This window comes from Opisthorchis viverrini, assembly GCF_000715545.1.
Source record: "Opisthorchis viverrini unplaced genomic scaffold opera_v5_170, whole genome shotgun sequence".
Classification (NCBI taxonomy): Eukaryota; Metazoa; Platyhelminthes; class Trematoda; order Opisthorchiida; family Opisthorchiidae; genus Opisthorchis; species Opisthorchis viverrini.
Genome location: NW_008751826.1, coordinates 599,906 through 611,818, shown reverse-complemented (window position 1 = coordinate 611,818; position 11,913 = coordinate 599,906).

Below are 11,913 nucleotides of genomic sequence, written 5' to 3'. Positions count from 1 at the left end.
ATATATATATATATATATATATATATGCATTGTCATTTTTCCGTTGATTCGCCTGTTGATCGCGTGTTGTTTGGATCATTAGAGTTGTATCCGAGGTTTTCCGTCTTCTTACTATTCGCCGTGCTAGGAGTCTGGATCAAGCAACGTAGCTGAGGATAGAATATTGTCACAGTCCGCATATCTTATTGTTTGCTTGCTGCGTGGTCGAACCGTAACATATTTGGCGACGCAAGATGGAGGCAGAACAAGTCAAAGCAATGTTTGAGCAACAACTGCAACTCATCGAATTACTTACGGACTATCTATCAACTACATCTTTGACTTCACCGGCTGCGTCGAGCGTCCCATAGTCGGTTGATGGAATCGCTGTCAGTATCAACGAGGCCATGAACCTATCATATTGTTTTGCTCGCAGCGTGATCGCATTGTAACAAACTGCAACTCATAACAGTACGGAGCGACTATCAACTACATCTTTGACTTCACCGGCTGCGTCGAGCGTCCCATAGTCGGTTGATGGAATCGCTGTCAGTATCAACGAGTTTTGCCATGAACCCTCGGTTCGCATAGCGTTTAATGCGTGGTTTCGTCGCCATGAAGACCTGTTTAAGGTCGATTTTTCAACCCAGGATAATAGTTGGAAGGCTCAACTCCTTCTCCGCAAACTTGACTCCGCAGAGCTAACCATATCCCTCCAAAGAACCCACGTGATTTTACCTTTGATGAAACGGTTCACAAGCTTTCGCGAATATCTGGCGAGCAAACGTCAATTTTCAACATCCGTTATCGATGCCTAAAGTTTGTGAAAAGTGGCGCAGACGACTTTCAAGCGACTGCTGTTAGAGACACCCCCCATTCAGAACGGACACAGGTTGCGGTAGATGAAATAGTGGAACAGATAAAAGCATGTCTGAATATCACCTACTTCGTTTTTGACTCAGTGGTTTATACTCAAGAACAAGGCCTAGCAATGGGATCTCCAATATCCCCGGTTTTTGGCAAATATATTTATGGAAGAATTTGAACAGAGAGCTTTAGCTGAATTCCCAACAGGGAATGGATCGGGACAGCTGTTATCACATATAAAACAGGGACGTCGGAGGTAATTCGAATAATTCTAAACACGGATAACATAAGAGTAGCTTTCCAGAAGGGGGACACTGCGCAGTGCACCGGTGCAACTGAAGGATCGCCTCCCAGCAAACAGAACCAAGAACTGCGTTTTCAAAATTAAGTGTAGCGACTGCACCAAGGTCTATATAGGACAGACGGCCAGAATCGGAGAGCATAGTAGAAAAATAAACAGGCCGCCAAGAAACGCAGAACATCAAGCGTTACTGAAAGACTCGGCAATCGCGGAACACGCACTAGACACGGGACATAAAATAGACCTAGAAAATGTTGAGGTTTTGAGGCGAGGACTACGGCCTACGTCACAGAGACTGATAGTCGAGGCGGTAGAAATTGCCAAGCATCCCAGTGTCAACAGAATAGAAGGCGTTGAACTGGAAAGCGTGTGGAGAAAGGTTCAATCGAGCTAACACGTGTTGGCGTGCGATTATCAGAGGGAAGAATAGTCATCACCTGGATTCCACTTAACCTTACGCACCTCCCCCCCCCTCCAACTAAATTGTCGCAACATTCACATAGCCACGAAGATCAAGGAAAATCTACCAGTGGCACTCGAGGTGAATCCTTAAGTGAAGCACCCTGAAATGGAAGATTAAGGAACAAAAAGCGATCGGAACTAGTTTGAAACTCCTCCAGCCCATCAAGTGAAGATTTTGGCAACCACCCTAGCCGACAAGAGCTGTTAATTGACACTGAACACAGAACTAGTGTGATAATCTGAAGAGGACTTACTGATTGGTTCCCCCTCTATTTTATAACTTGACCAATTTGGTGATCGGCTCACTTGGCTTCATGAAGCTTTCTTGTCAAAAGCGAAACGTTGCCCAAACGACCGATTATTTACCAAGCTCTTCTGAAACGACTTTCTAACTTATCCTGGTATCGTGAACTGGGAATGCGAACGGTTCAAGCTCGGATGGTTAACGGGAGATCAGTTCAAGTCACTGATTTTTATGTGCGGTTCACCATCACCGATGCCACCTCCTAAGGATGTCCCATCGTTACGTTCCTTTCTGGGGTTAATCAGCCAGTATTAGGTATTCTTGCCTTCGTTACACGACATTCGCCCCCTACTAAATCAATTGCTTGGAAAGGATGTCGCCTGGCGTTGGTCAGAAGAATGCGAGGAAGCGTTCTGCAAGCTAAAGGCGATGCTCCGTTTCGATCTGCTACTGACCCACTATGACCCAAAGCTACCGATCGCCGTGGCAGCTGATGCCTCGACCTTTGGAGTCGGTACCGCCATTCTACAAGTCTTTCCAGACGGATCGGAAAATGCCATCATGCACGCATCGAAATCACTAATGCCAGCAGAACAGCGATATGTACAGATACAGAAAGAAGAGCTGACCTTAGTGTTCGCCATCTGGCGTTTCCGCAAGTTGTTGCACTGTTGCCGTTTCACCCCACTTACCGACCATAAACCATTACTCTCCATTGTCGGTTCAAAGAAAAGTGTTACCGCGCACTCTGCAAAACGCCTGAAAAAATGGGCGCTTATTATCCTGGACTACGACTTTGATGTTCATTGGCGTCGCACCACTGACTTCGGTCAGGCCGATGCAGCCTGACGCCCAATCAGCAGTCAGCCAACTCACGAAGACACGGTTATTGCACAGGCTGCTTTCGAAGACGCCGCCGGTCTCCAGTTGGTACAGTCTGTTCGTGCATTACCCGTGACAGTGACAGAGGTTCAACAAGCTACCATGGCTGATCCGACGCTTCAGTTCGAATTCTCGATGGCCCTCGAACCTCACGGATGATTACCTTCTTCAACGCCGAGATGCACCGTTGGTCGTAAACAACTGCCTAATGCTTGGAGATCACGTGATTCCTCAATCTTTACGCCATCAAGTCCACTGTCAGTTCCGGCCTGGGCGTCCAGAAATAAACCACATGAAGTCAATAGTTCACAATTACGCATACTGGTGGCACATGGATCAGCACATCACCGATTTTGTACGACGCCGCTCCTGATACCAACAAGCTGCCAAGAACCCGAAATATCAACACCCGGTTCAAGCCTTGGCTTCGGGTTCACAGTGATCGACCACGACCGATAAGTGACGCTTCCTATATTGCTTTGCTGAACGCCTTTCCCAAGTGGCCATATATCATTCTGATGTCCTTTCCAACAATATCTAGTACGCTGCATGTTCACGGATTCACGGATTGATACACAGGATCGAGGCTTTTGCCCAAGTTTCCCGGTTTTGTTCTCGTCGGTCAGTGGCTGTCGTTCGCCTGAAAGGCACAAGTGAAAAAAGGGTGTAGCACTGCTCTTTATGTTCTCAGCGCGGGCCAGTATGCTTGCCAGCGCGTGGATTTACATAAATAAATGTCTAATAGTTCTTTAACTTGGNTTAAATTGGGTTCTAGAAGGAGCGTGGACAACCGTCAGAGAAAGGTCATTCCACGCAGCTACTACCCGAAATGAAAGAAAATTTTGTCCAACATTTTCAGCAACCAGAGCTTACCTGACTCCATCGTCTCAGACAACGGTTCGCAGTTCACCTCCGCTGAGTTCCACGAGTTTTCCACTCTACACACCATAATGCATGTTCGTTCACCACCGTACAACCCTGTTAAGCGGAATTCAGCACGGTTCCCGCTCTGCTACGGCCGAGAACAGGGCAGGCCTGGAGAACACCGAAGCTACAAAACGTATGCCAGCGCCAACAGACGACACGTCCCTCAGGTCATTCCTCAGTATCGCCAGCCATTATAGTTCGTTTCTGCCTGCCATGAGTCGACTCCGAGGCCCATTAAACCAGCTACTTACTAAAGGCCACAATCGTGTATGGTCAGAAGAATGCTAACGCCTCAGTGCTGAGTTCCGATTTGCTGCACACTCACTACGATCCACTTCTGGAAATCGGTGTGGCATCGGATGCCTCTGACTATGGAAATGGCGCAGTGATTTCACATGGTTTTCCCGACAGCAGCCAGAAGGCCAGCGCACGTGCGGCCAGATCCCTGACATCAGCCGAGCGCAACTACAGCCAGATGGAAAAGGAAGCTTTGGCAATCATGCTTGCCGTTAAAAAGTCTCATCAAATGCTCTACGGTCGTCAGTTCGCTCTGGTGACTGATCATAGGCCACTACTGCTGTGCTCAGCTCGAAGAAAAGAATCCCGGGATGTCCTGCCAGCCGCCTCCAGCGATGGGCCACTCTGCTCTGGGATACGACTTCAAGATCGCGCACCAGTCCACCACTAGCCTCGGACAAGCGGAAGTACTACTGCGACTCGGGTTCACGTAGGCTGGAATCAGAAGACACAGTATTGAATTGCCCCGCCCCGGAACCGGAGGTTAACCACGTAGTATCAGAAGCAATTTGCATCCCCCAGTGACTGCCAACATGGTCCACCGGGCTACCGACCAAGACCCTGTGCTGCAGCAAGTCATTTAGTACTGCCGCAAACAGTGGCCACGTACCTGCCCAAAAGACGAACTGAGACCTTACTTCAACCGGCGTGACGCACTCTCACTAGCCGACGGATGCCTTATGTTTTCAGAACGTGCTGTTATTCCAAGAAGTTACGACTAGCTGTCCTGAACCAGTTTCATAAGGGGCACCCGGGAACAAACAGGATGAAGGCCCTTGTTCGCAGTTACGTCTACTGGCCTTTGATGGACTCCCAGATCGAGCAAGTCTCAAAATCTTGCCTGTGGTGTGCTAAAGCATCCAAGTCACCCGTGAAACCCTAGCTACGTTGTGGCCGCAGCCGATTCAACCCTGGTCTCACCTTCACATCGACAATGCAGGTCTAGTGGGTGGTCAAAATATTTTGGTTATGGTCGACGCGTGCAGCAAATGGCCGGAAATTTTCCAACTGAACAGCCCCACAACTGCCAATACAGTTCCAGTACTCTGACGATTGATCGGTAGCTCTGGAACGCCAGAGACTATTTGTATGGCCAGGGACTATTTGTATCAGACAATGGCAGTCAGTTCACGTCGTCGGCGTTCGCAAACTTTTTTCGGGAGTACGACACAACACATGTATGCTCGCCGCCGTTCCATCCACAGTCGAACGGCCAAGCGGAACGCTCTGTTGACATTCTGAAGCGGGCTCTTCGGAAGTCCAGAGGGGGGACCAACGGAAGAGATTTTGTAAAGGTTCCTGCTGGCATAACCAGCAACGGCAAACCTCAACTCACCTGATGGGGTGTCGCCGGCAGAGACGCTGTCGTAAAGGAGGCTTCAAACACCGCATAACACTGTCCGGCCACAAAAAAGACAGGCTAGTCACCGCAACACTAGGAGGAGGAACAGTTCAACAGGCATCATGTAGCAGCTGCGCGCTCATTCAGCGAAGGCCAGAGAGTGTTTGCTGGAGACTACAGCGACAGACACCCTAGATACCCCAGGAGTCATCCTTCGCCAGCGCGGAAAACTGCTCTACGAGAGTGAAGTTGGCCCAGCCAAGTAAATAAGCCACACGGACCGAAGCCAGCCGACAGATACACAGATCCTGCCAGCGGGACCGAGCGAGGTGAGCAGAGAGATACTTCATGACACTTTTGATCCCGGCAATATCCAAGAAAATCAATCAGCCGCTTCTCCAGAGGCCCAGCCTGAGCACGGATTACAACCGCGATGCTGGACAGACAGGATTTGCAAACCAATGAGGCCACTAAAAGTGAACCCTCGGCTTCAAAGCTGTGTCAACAAATCTCAAGGGAAGGTGTTAGGCGGAATTCCACACGGACCTCGTTTTANAAGAGATTTTGTAAAGGTTCCTGCTGGCATAACCAGCAACGGCAAACCTCAACTCACCTGATGGGGTGTCGCCGGCAGAGACGCTGTCGTAAAGGAGGCTTCAAACACCGCATAACACTGTCCGGCCACAAAAAAGACAGGCTAGTCACCGCAACACTAGGAGGAGGAACAGTTCAACAGGCATCATGTAGCAGCTGCGCGCTCATTCAGCGAAGGCCAGAGAGTGTTTGCTGGAGACTACAGCGACAGACACCCTAGATACCCCAGGAGTCATCCTTCGCCAGCGCGGAAAACTGCTCTACGAGAGTGAAGTTGGCCCAGCCAAGTAAATAAGCCACACGGACCGAATCCAGCCGACAGATACGCAGATCCTGCCAACGGGACCGAGCGAGTTGAGCAGAGAGATGCTTCATGACACTTTTGATCCCGGCACTATCCAAGAAAACCAATCAGCCGCTTCTCCGGAGGCCCAGCCTGAGCACGGATTACAACCGCGATGCTGGACAGACGGGATTTGCAAACCAATGAGGCCACTAAAAGTGAACCCTCGGCTTCAAAGCTGTGTCAACAAATCTCAAGGGGAGGTGTTAGGGGGAATTCCACACGGACGGATGGACCTCGTCGGGTCCCAATGCGCAGAATGGGTTGATCTTGTCCAAGAGTTGACGAATGTCCTCCACCGTGAAGACCAAGTCGGTTAGACGAGATCTGATTGGTTAAAAGTTTGGACCCAACAGTCAATCATGATCCAATATTGGCCGACGGTTGGTTGCCAATAGCGCATCCAGAACGCGTGAGAACTTTCAGAAAGCTGTTGCTGCTTGTGCTATATATATGAAGCGCTGTACAAGTGTGCCTGATTTCGTTTTGGGCGTCCACATTTGGTAGTTGCCTTCGACTTGGACCGGAGGCTCAGACCGAGAAATAAACTGAGAAAATGTACCTCTACTTCGCACCCGCAATGGTGACGCAGAAAGTTTTATCGACACATTCAATAGAGCCTTGCCTAAAGCTCAAGGAGAGAAACCGTTCGATAAAAATCCCTCCGATATTCCTGTTTTTGTACCAACGACCCCGGAGTGATGCCTTAGCAAACTACCGGTCACCCGCAGAGACTTTTATTGGCCTTAAGCTGAGAACTATGCGTTCTTCCATGTTGCCAACACAGTCTACTTAGTCAAGGTCCATTCCGGGGGCAGCTGGAGCTCCACTCAAGGTGGAGCGATAATCGGCCGAGGCAACACGCGTGGATTACAGGCCGTATCCTACGTAAAAGTGGTAGAGTGATGTAGGACGTGTCGGTTGTTCGAGACAACTGGACCAGAAAACAAAACCAACTCCGATTCGACGGAACACTAGAAACTTCAGCGTGTTCGGGGTTGGACATGTTGCTCGATACAGTTGAGCCTAATCATATGGAGTTTCGGAAGAAAAGTGTGACCAGCAGGTCGGTACTTGATCCAGCACTTCTTCACAGGCAGCGGATAGACCAGCGCCGCCGCCAGCTCGAACGTATCCAGGTTGGCTCATGCCGAGCTTGTTATCGGCATCCAACAGAAGGAGGTGTTGAAGATATCAATATTCTAAAAAAAACTATTTTTGTGTGTGCTGACGAACTTCCAACATTTTAAATGTCATACATATATTCTTCTGTTATCGCCGGTTTGTTTGGGTCATTAAAGTTGTGTACAATTTTTTCGTCTTCTTGCTGTCCGCAGCACGATGAGTCGGAATCAGGCAACATATTCGGGGAGAGTATATCGTCTTCCTTGCATATTAGTGTTTGCTCGCTGCATGATCGAAACATAACAGGAACATGGGTGGTGGACGTAAGAGTGTGGGTCCTATTATATCATGCTCCCATGTGCGATACAAATGTGAAGAAAGTCTGATGATTTCTTTGAGGCCTAGCTTCTCCCTATTATTATAAGAAGGGATGCTGCCACCCCACAAGAAAGTACGAGTTAGAATGCCCGGCAAAAATCCGTATACTTCGGCCATTCAACAGTTGACCGTGACCACCGGCAAATTATTCAATACGGTCGAAATGATTTTAAAACCGGAGTCTAGTGCCCCTCAAAAGGCTCCTGCTACATTATGATTGAAAAAGAAACGCTTTGCTCCATGCATTCACGGGATAATGCGGTTCCCTGCATGGTGAGAAAGGACCAGAAAACATCATGCGGGTAGATGCCAAAAAGGATTTGGGCATCTGGGTCTCATAAAACTTATCCTTCCCAATGCACCATTAGAAATCGGCCCAAAAGGTATTTGCCATTCTACGGATGATCCAACGCACCTTCTCCCGTATTACTCCCAAATACTCTATAAAGCCTAAGTCAGGCCGCTCCTGGAATACGCCAACCAGGTTGTCCACTTAGGACACACGAAAGACGTCACCCTCATTGGGCGCGTCCAGCGGGCCGCTACGAGAATGGTTGCCGTCCTCAAATCCGTGAACTACGAAACGCATCTCGCGAAGCTTGACTCTTTCCCCTGGAGTACCGTCGCCTCCGAACGGACCTAATTCTTACTTATGTCCTGTTTGAACAAAGCTTGGCAAATAGTTTTTTTACCGTTGACCCAGCAAACACACGTCGGAGACATGGTGAGAAAATTTTCAAGCTCATTTCGGGTAGTAGCTGCATGGAATGACCTTTCTCTGACGGTTGTCCGCACTCCTTCTAGAACCCAATTTAAAGAACTATTAGACATTTATTTATGTAAATCCTCGCGCTGGCAAGCATACTGGCCCGCGCTGAGAACATAAAGAGCAGTGCTACACCCTTTTTTCACTTGTGCCTTTCAGGCGAACGACAGCCACTGACCGACGAGAACAAAACCGGGAAACTTGGGCAAAAGCCTCGATCCTGTGTATCAATCCGTGAATCCGTAAACGCGGTCAGGCTGTTGAGTCGTTGGTCCCGGGAAGACCATCAAGAAATCCTTAACGAACACTGCCTCATTGTCCGGACTTTTGGGTAATGGGATAGGTGTAGAGTCCCTGAACGAAACCCCACACCTTTCCTAGTAGGTCAGATTTCTGGGTTAGAGGCTCAAGGTAAAGTACATCATTAAACTCTTATTCGGAAAGTATCATTTGCCCCGGTAGCTCTTCACTCACCAGCCACCCAACACACCTCCTCCCCACATACTGAATGATGCAGTGCGACTAACACATCTGCCAGTCCCATAACCATTATGCTGTGTCCAGTCGCTCGATCGGAAAAAAATCAAAGCAATTACTAACTAACCTCAAAGGGTCTTATCTAAATTCCAGCCCTTAATGTTTGTAACACATGTCCAACTTGCTGAATCCTTGCTTTCCCTATCGGTCGACGTATGTTGTCTCCGAAACACGCACACAAGCCTCCATCTCGGTGATGCACCTCAGGCTGATTAGGACGAGCTTAGATGCTCCACATTTCAATCTTTGGGCATCCGGTGGTCCAGATCCAACGGCTTTTGGTATCGACGATGTGAGAGTTGCACTCAACCCCAAGGATGAAAGTGTCTTACTTGACTGGCTCCCAGTAAACAGTCGTCTATGAGCTGTGCGGTTGTCCGGCTCAATTGACATTACTGCAGGTGGATGCTGTAAAAAATGTTTATTTGTCGTATCAGCATACGCCCCGACAGAATGCAGTCCTGATACTGAGAAGGATGGATTTGATCAAGATCGGTAACGGCCTCTTCGGTCAGCAAGTAGGATGGGTGTAGTAAATCTGACGGGTGATGCGAATGCCCAAGTTGTATGACCAGGTCCGGAAGGCGCAAGGTCAGAAGGTAGATTTGGAGATGCTCAGCTTATGGACAATGAGGACCAGATCACTGTCTGTTCATCGCCTGTAAACTCCTCCAACACAACTCTTACACAGTGTTACTTGGAGGCCCCAAATTGCAAGAAAACCAGAGAACCAGAACCCAGTTACCCATGAAGAGCCTCAATTAAGGAGTTCCGTTCCTTCTGTACAACGCAACTTGACTCTGATTATGCCATTGTGCGCTGCCGGTTATCGCCTTGCTTTCCGTCGGTGTTACGCGTGCCAAAGCAAATCAGCGGTGTTCATCAACTTCGGAAATTCTCGGTAGCTCAAGAGTATCGTGTGGTTCTGGCTATAAAGCTACTGAGAACGCAATCATGCAAATGACGACGATTGATCGGAGGTTGAGTGAGAGCGAGCTTTCCGCTTTTAGATCTGTTTGTCCAAGTGATTCGACCCGGGTACAATCGACGTCAGCTCACCTCGTTGCTGCAAGCTAGGTCAATGCTAGCACCTGGTGTCTGTGGAGCCGCATGCAGATCCCTCAAATACAAGATAATCACGAGCTCGAAAAATGATAGAAATTATCCGTGGAGTGGGAATGCCCAAGAGCAGCTTGTTATAGTAAGCTGGCCAACTCTAACAACTTTCCGATAAATCAAACTATCCTCCATCAGCTGAAAACAGGGCAATTGTTATCCACAGAAAACCTAATGAAGAAATATCCAATGGGAAAAAGGAGCGCTAAGTTGGCATCTGGCAGAAAGAAAGACGGGCATGGCACGGACACCAAAACAAGGTGGAAGGGGTATGTTTATCTACAGACTAACTCTAATAGAACTAGACGTTTTCGTTCCCCGTGGCTCAACCTACGTCCTACTAGGGTTATGGGCAAGTGGTTGCACGGAACGTCGCCTTCCCTAAGATAAAATTCGAATGAACCCATAAATTAAAGGCACATGGATAGTCGTTTTAATATTCAACCTTGAACCGGGTCGATGATCATGAAAGCGATGGATGCGTTAAAATGACGTTAAACTCCAAAAAATCAGATGGCACGTAGCATCAAAAACACATAAATCTACACGCCGTCAGAGAGTACCCCCCATGACAATTGTTGCGCAATCTGAAAAAAGCAAACGGAAGCAGAATTTCACCTGTGCTTATTTTACCAGAAAAAGTGCTAACTATGTGAAATATAGCAGCTACGGGTGCTTATTCAGTTTGTTGTAGCACAGGTAAAATATGACACTTCAACATTCCTTTATCAGACCTGGATGCTCTGCCAGCTGAAACCACTGAAGACCGTAAATTTTTTACACAATTCACCATAAACACGGTTCATCCTTTCGAAACGAAGCTTCGCTCATTCTGATAGAAGGAGATCTTTTAGAACTGGTTTATGAATGATGCCAAAAATGTTGGTTTTAAAGCTAGTTGCAATATTAGAACTGTGTTCTGTCTTTCCGGAGAAACAAAAGAAAAGAATATGTGAGTGAATGTATTCGACGCCACTGAAACTGTTGTTTTCCTTTCTGATTAACCTGGCGAAATTGATGTGCGCTGTCATTTTACATGAGCTAAAGCATAGTTATTTTGTCCAAACATTCCACAGGACAGCTTCACAGACCTTTCAATATTGATCAAAGTCTCGGCCTGTTGAGATTTTTCAACAAGATTTTCTCAGTTATTTTGGAGTGGTCATATATTATTTTATCACTCCTACGCGATTCTTTAGCCGACACTAGACGGAGTTTTCAGCACCATGGTAAATAATTTATCTTCATGCATCAACTGCTATTTATCATAGTGTCGTACTTTGCAAAGGCCTTTCAGATTCCTGGGGTTTTCGTTTTAATTTGAGGTATATACTTGTGCAGGGAAGAGCATCATCGAGTTACTCATTTACCATAGCAAGTCGAGCGTCTACAAGCCATCGGAGAAGAGGTGAAAAATGTCATTTGACTTGAATTTTTTAAGCGCAACAACTTCCATCGTCTTCACGTTTTTCCCCGGACGTATTGCTTCCTATAATCCGTAAGAAACAAACTTCAAGGAACAGTTCGTCTATTTTCATATCAAAATTCTATCAATGACAGTGTCGGTAATTCACCACGCGTTTGGATATTTCTCGCGTATAATTGGGGACGGTGTGCCTATTTTGAAGCTTGTCCCAATGTGCTTGCCTTGGTCTTGACAATCCCACATAACATATGTGTAAGATCCGGGCGGTTACGGATCTCACAGTGCGATTGCGGCTATTTGATTATACGCAGTTCGTAGCCAGTAGTC